The sequence below is a fragment of the Nannospalax galili genome, unplaced genomic scaffold (genome assembly GCF_000622305.1).
Source record: "Nannospalax galili isolate Female #2095 unplaced genomic scaffold, S.galili_v1.0 scaffold293, whole genome shotgun sequence".
Taxonomy (NCBI): domain Eukaryota; kingdom Metazoa; phylum Chordata; class Mammalia; order Rodentia; family Spalacidae; genus Nannospalax; species Nannospalax galili.
In genome coordinates, this window is record NW_008337147.1 from 6,083,051 (window position 1) to 6,090,260 (window position 7,210).

The following is a 7,210-nucleotide window of genomic DNA, read 5'->3' on the forward strand; positions in this document are numbered from 1 at the left end:
TTTTACACTTTTAAAATATGTCCATCATCATGTCCATCAATCAGTTCTTTAATATGAAGGGCAAAGTAAGAGCAAAGAAAGGCAGTAATAATGCAATATTCCTAAGCCTAAAAAAAAAGCAATTGGTACAGTGCATCCCATAACTCATTTAAATGGAATATGTACATATCTTCAAATTATTAAAATAATAATCTTATGATTTTTAAAGTTGTTGTCTAGGAATAAATGTAACTTATGTTACTTTGAGACTGGCAAATAAAAAAAATGTCTGAAACAATTTTGGAACTGCTGTTTAACTGAATCTTTATCCATAAAAATATTCCTGGTCTTTTGAAATATATTTGATATGATAAAAAAATGAATCTTGTTTAGGCTGGAGAGATGACTCAGCAGCTAAGAGCACTGGCTGCTCTTGTAGAAGACAAATGTAACTTATGTTACTTTGAGACTGGCAAATAAAAAAAATGTCTGAAACAATTTTGGAACTGCTGTTTAACTGAATCTTTATCCATAAAAATATTCCTGGTCTTTTGAAATATATTTGAAATGATAAAAAAATGAATCTTGTTTAGGCTGGAGAGATGACTCAGCAGCTAAGAGCACTGGCTGCTCTTGTAGAAGACAAGGGTTTGGTTCCTAGCACCCACATGACAGCTAACAACCATCCATAACTCCAGTTCCCGGTGATCTGATGCCTTCTTTTGACCTCTGCAGGCATTGCACAACAAGGGTGAACGTATACATAAGCCGGCAATACACTCATATACGTAAAATAAAAATAGCAAATAAAATACTTTTTTAAATCCCCCAACCTGAAATAAAACATAAGTAAATTAGGAAATACAGGCAAAGAAAAGCTAAAAACGATTTTATAAATAATTAATATATAATTTTGTAAATACACTGAATAAAATTTTAATTATGTAGTAATTACTTTCTCATTATTATTTATACTTAAATTAGCACAAAAGGTTGATTATATAACAATTATGTAAATTTAAGATATTATAAAATATTATATCATTGCATCCCTTCATAATATTCCATTCATTTTCATATATAAAACCAAAACATACAATGAAAAGTTTATATGAAGACTTTATTGCTTAGGTAAATATGTTCAAGAAATTCGCAAAGGCAAAAACTCCCAAAATTACTCTCTATGTGCCTCTTTGTATCCATCTTATGGCCTTTTTTTGCTAGTTAAGCAGAGTAATTATGGGAATTTCAACCCTGTTTTAAAATGCCTTGTGAGGATATCATAGATATTTATCAGAAATATTTTTACCCAAATAATAATTTATCAATTTCATAAACAGTAAAATAATTGACAAAAATCATATACATGTAGGTATTTATATGAACAGCAAAGCTCTTTATAACTAAGGTAAAATTTTGTCAAAATCCAAATTACTGTCTGTTGCTAAAACAAAACAAAGTAAAACAAGATGGGAGAAATACAAGTTTGGGAGCAACACTTATATTGCTATACTTATGTTGCTCTAGGATCTGAGTGTTAATATCTGTAATTCATGTGCATTACAATATATCACATTTTAAGATGCCAGCTAACATTTTATGAGTATAAAACCTAGAAACTTGGTTTAATAATTGCACAATTTTCTGTGCATAAATTATCCCCTCTGTCAAAAACCAGATGATGAGAGAAAACTTGTTTCATTTGTTTTGCTTGCATTAAAAATAAGTCATTACTTTTATAATCATGGAAAGATGTCATCTATTTATATCTAATGTAGAAAATTTATAGCAGGAAGCTATTTAGCAACATACATTTAATTATTGTAAATGTGAGCTAAGATTAAAAGTTAATGTAAGGTTTTTAACTCGAGCATTTACGAGTCATTATCGATGTAGTAGGCACTAACAAAGTTCCAATTGCATATCTTTTAATTTTTCAGAACCGTGTACCAAATTAATGATAAGATCTATCAGAAATTTTAGTACATTTATTTCACAATTGCTTATGAATTATGGGCTTAGAGTAAAGCACCAGGCAAAATGAACACTGAGGGCACAGCAGCAGCATAAAAATTTATATAAGCATGAAAAATAAAATAGCAAATGTATTCGAATATACAGTTGGGTTAACATTTAAAAGATAAAAAAGAGTTAAATAAGCAAAAGATCTTATATAATACATGTCTTTCAAATAAGTTATTTTTAACTGTTAAGCTTTAAAATGCATGTAAGAGTTAAGTAAGCAATGGAGTAGTCTGATAAACTGTACAAAGACAAGATGAAATATGTTTATTGAAGAGTATTTAATTATCTAATTCAAATGGAGCAGAAGACAAGAAAGCAAAGAAGGAAACAGATAGTGCTGGGAATCAAATCATTTTTTTTGTACAAGCAAAGACTAATATGCCAAATTTTTACTTAAAAGTTGATGTTAACAGTTCTATTGTGAGTTGCCAAGGTTTTTTGTTTTGTTTTGTTTTGCTTACGAGTTAGATTGAGTGTGGCATAATGCTTGCACAGAGGAGACTGTATACTATTTAGTAAATAGAAAAGTGACTTTGAAGTTATAAAAAAGAAATGAATGCATTTGAAATAGTTGAGGAAGTAGATCAGCCAGAATGTGACCAATAGATTATGACAAAGTAATCAGAGATATCTCCATGGGTGCTGGTGACGCTGGTGATATCTAGCAGATTAAAGAGATTGCCTGAGGGACAGGTGAAGGAAAAGTTGCAATTTTCAGTTCATTTAAAGCATGCCAATGTATCCAACCTTGCCCAGATTTCAATGAATATGCCCTTAGTTTGACCCACAGAAATAAGTATAGGATCAGAATGAAATTGCTCTAGAATATAAATCTGTGAATGATTGGTAGGAATAAATGGGAGTGGCTGGAAGGTATTTGAAAACAAAATCCGAATCGTATTTTCCATGATTACAAACTTTCAAAGGCTAAATCGGAAAATGGCAACTGAACAGAATTTGGAAGAAAAATTGCAGCATTTGAGAACTCAGTTAAACCAGGATTGTTGGTGTCTGTGTCCATGTGTATGCCTGAGTAAAAGGGAGACAACAAGGAAATTTAAGAGATGTCCTTTAAATTTCTATTCCCATTTAATAAAATACTTTTCTTTTTCTGCCTCTTTTAACTGTTTGTTCATTTGTTTGTTTGTTTGTTAGGATTTTTAAAAAATGGTGAAGGGAGTGGGTCAACATATCCTTGATGCATAGTCCTACACAGCCTCAAAGTGCTGGGATTACAGACATGCACCACCACAACCAACTCATAAGTTACTTTTTCTTATTCAGAAAAAATAATTCTTAGCATAGGAACTTACCAACATTCTGAACAGTTCTGAAGTTAAAAATGCAGATCTTATTATGTCTCCTGAATTTTGTTAGCTTAGAAATTATTTGATTTATTTTTGATATTTTCATGGAATGCTTTCTCTGTATAACCTGCTTTGGCACCAATTTATAAATGAAATTCCATGGGACATTAAATGGGAATGCTGAATCATACTTTGGGACACCATTTGTAGTGTAAACTCTCACCTGTAGTAAACAACTTAAACTAAGTATGTAGACCTAGGAGAAACCTGCCCATTTCTTATTTTCCTTCTTTCTCACACTTGTCTGCCACCTATTTTTTACTTCACTGAAGCAAACACTGGCCATAACCTGCCATACCCTTTGGGGACTTCTCTCCTGCATTCTGAATAGTACAGTAGTATCAGTACTTGCCCCCTTTTCTAACCAGAAACCACTTTCAACTAAAACCCTCTTAAGAGGCAAATATTCTAAAACTGTTCTGTTCCTTGCCCATTATTCCATAAGGTCCAGAGAATGACTATGATCCCTGTGCTTTCACTTTTGAATGAGTGTGTTTATTAACTGCATAGCAAACAAAAGCAAAGGACAAATATCAAATACCTGGTAGATAGAAGCAACAGATAGATAGCAAAACATCATCAAATCCGGAATTTACAGCATCCAGCAGTGACTACTGGAGTAGGCAGATTGAGAGCACAAACAAAAGGAATGGCATCAAACTGTGGTCTTACAAGCATCCAGCGATAATTGATTGGGAAAGCTGAGGCAGTAGCTGGAATCTGCTTGAGCAGAACGTTTTTTCCATGCATGAGCTCTAGGCTTCCTGTTTCCACTGCAGGTATTTTTTATACCAAGGGATAAACAACCATAACATCTTTTGGAAATTTCTTCTCCTTTTGTCTGTTCTGAAGGGCACAATGTGTTTACTTGGACTGTTTTGTTGTTCTTGCCTTTCTCATTTCAAAGCCAATCTAACATAGCTATTACCAGGAGTTTAAAAAAGAGTTGACATAAGCATGCTTGAGTCTGAGACAAGAGGCAAGAGGGTGCCTGCCTCCATGCTTCCAGAGTCTTTCATGCTTTCAGTGATCTTAAGCACCACATGACAATTTACCAACATAATCTATATTATATCCATCAAATAAGGAAATTATAAGAGATATCTTATATCATCTCTCAGAGTTACAGCAGAAGTGAACCTGGGTTGCCCAGGGTATATGCTGATCAAGAATACAAGATTTATTTCTTTATTTCATTCCAAATTCATATCCCACTGCTTACTGAGATGATTCTCAATTATTTTTAAAAAATATACCTGACTCTCTTTGTTGAGATAGTTTATAAATCTGAGCCATCCAAATGAATCAGAGCTACTTATACATAAAGGTAAAAAAAAAGATTTATTTTCAGGAATTGTTCACACAATTGTTGAAGCTCACAGTCCCAGACTAAACAGAGGGAGCCAGTAATGTAGAAATTGGGAAGTGCCATGGCCATGGCCATGGCCTGGGTCTAGGTGCCCTGAGAACCAAGTGTTTCTGATTCTTGCAAAGTCTTTTGGTTTAGACCTTAGGAAAGAAAACCTATCTCCATTGTAGTCCTTAACTTAATCTTCTGTGACTTACTACAATCAAATATCTAAAATATTGACTTTGGTAGGGGAAAACCTTTGTTGTGCCCAATGGTTGCTGAGGTTTCAGTCCATGACTGTGTGGCTTTGTTGCTTTGGGGCTCTGTATCAGAGTAAGAAAACTTAACAGATGAGGCTTGTTAACCTCAGGGCCTCAAAGAAGGAAGAGAAGGAGGGAGGGAGAGAAGGTGGGAGGGAGGGAGAGACAGAGACAGAGACTGACTCTGTCGAGGTATTTCATAAAACAGCACTTCCCAGCCAGCCAACTTCCTTCCAAAACACTCATGCCTCCTAAAGTTTCTGTCACCTCAGAACATTGCAACAGATTGGTGACCAAGATTTCAATACTAGCCATTCCAGAACATTTTAGATTCAAATTATAGCAAGCCAAAAGGTAAAAAAAAAATGCAGGTGTCCCAGTTCAAAGCTATTCAGGTTACAAGAATCCTCTTCAGCTTAGGGTAGGATGACTTTTTTATTCTATTAGGAATCTAATTAATTGAGTCAGGTCCATCTACAATGTGGAATGTAATCTTCTTTACTCAGTCTTCTAATGTAAATATTAATCTAACATTAAGACATTGTCTCAGTAACAGCTGGAATGTTCTTTGACCAAATTAGGTGAACACTCTAGAGTCAATCAGAGGATCAACAAATAAAATGATCCTCATAGAAACAAATTAAGGCAATCTGTTTCCTAGAGTTATACTTTTCTGATTATGGTTGACCAACTTTTCCCCTGGAAACGAAATTTTCTTTTATAAAGATGGTGAGACAAAACAAATTTTGCTGTATATATATTAGCTAAATGTCAAAAGGCTTTAAGCATTTATTCATAACTTTTCTTATATCAGTTAAAAAATAGAATAAATGTTTCATATTTTTCAAAATAATTTTTCATTCAGGGTCTTTTTATAGCACAATAAGGTACAATGCCTATTTGTAACCAGAATAATATTTGTATTAGAGAGATAGAAGATAGATAGATACATAGATAGATGATAGATAGATACGTAGATAGGTAGATAGAACATAGATAGATGATAGATGGATGATAGAGAGATAGATAGGTAATAGATAGATATATGATAGATAGATAGATATATGATAGATAGATAGATGACAGATGATGATAGATAGATCGATAGATCGATAGATAGATACATAGATACATAGATAGCTACATAGATAGATGGTAGATAGGAGTTGGGTCTGAATTCAGGGCCTTGTTTTTTTAGGAAAATGTCATCGTACTGATATACATCTAAGGTCCTGAAATCACTATGTACCCTGGCTGTACTTGAACTGGCATTCCTAATGCATTTGTCTCACGAATGTTCTGATTATAAGTCTCAGCCCCTGTTCCTGGTTTGTAATTTTGGTTATCCTAAATATACCGTCTTGCTTAAAGAATTGAGAAAGACTGTATTTGAAACATAATTTCAAAATATAAGAACTTCCACAGGGTTATATTTTATTATTATAGATTTGAAAAAATCTCAACATTTCTTATAAAAATATTTCTGAAACAAAATAACTAACAAAAATTACAAAATTTATTGATGCTTCTTTAGTAGCTATTTTCAGAGCCAAAGAGCTAAGATAATGTTAGATGGATTCCATTCTTCCATTAAGCCTAAGGAGAGAGTGAGAATAACTGTGAGCCTCTGGGGAGGTCAGAGCCTAATGTGTTTATGGTGCAGGATATGGAGATAAGAGCGAAAGAAACCACACATGGACTCTGGGTCACCATAGTTCAAGGCTGTAAAAATTAGTGTGCATACATTGTCCCTCTGCTCTTTATATCTTATTTCATATTTCTTCTATGAAATAATGTACTTTTGTGTTCATTAAAGGCTATCACATGATATACCTAAATGCTGTAGTTTTCTTGAATCTTCTTCCACAAGGGTTGATTTCATTAAGCAGAAACAATTATTTTTCTTAGAATTATATTGTTACAAAACTGAATATTACCTTTCAGGAATATATTAATAGCTGTGTGATGTGATTTGTCCACTGTATTTTAAAGCAAGCAGTATGTTCTCAGAGCTGCAGGCTTGCCTTTACAAAAAGGATTCTGCAGAATGCATCTGAGACAGTACTTGATCTTGAGTTCATTGGGGGTTCCTTATTGTAAGTCCCTGCTTGTCCTGTGACAATGAATGTGTTGTTATTCAAATGCACATGAATGCATTCAGCCCACAATAATAGTATTCATAGCCATCTATAAATAGTTGAAGAAACAATTGTGTGAAATACTTGATA

At 33.4% G+C, this 7,210-nt stretch overlaps 1 protein-coding gene across 2 annotated transcripts in view; it reads left to right on the forward strand.

Annotated features, from left to right (window-relative positions):
- The window catches only part of Cadm2 (cell adhesion molecule 2), a 1,155,779-nt gene that overhangs the window by 1,008,075 nt on the left and 140,494 nt on the right, over positions 1–7,210 (forward strand). The window lies entirely within an intron of this gene.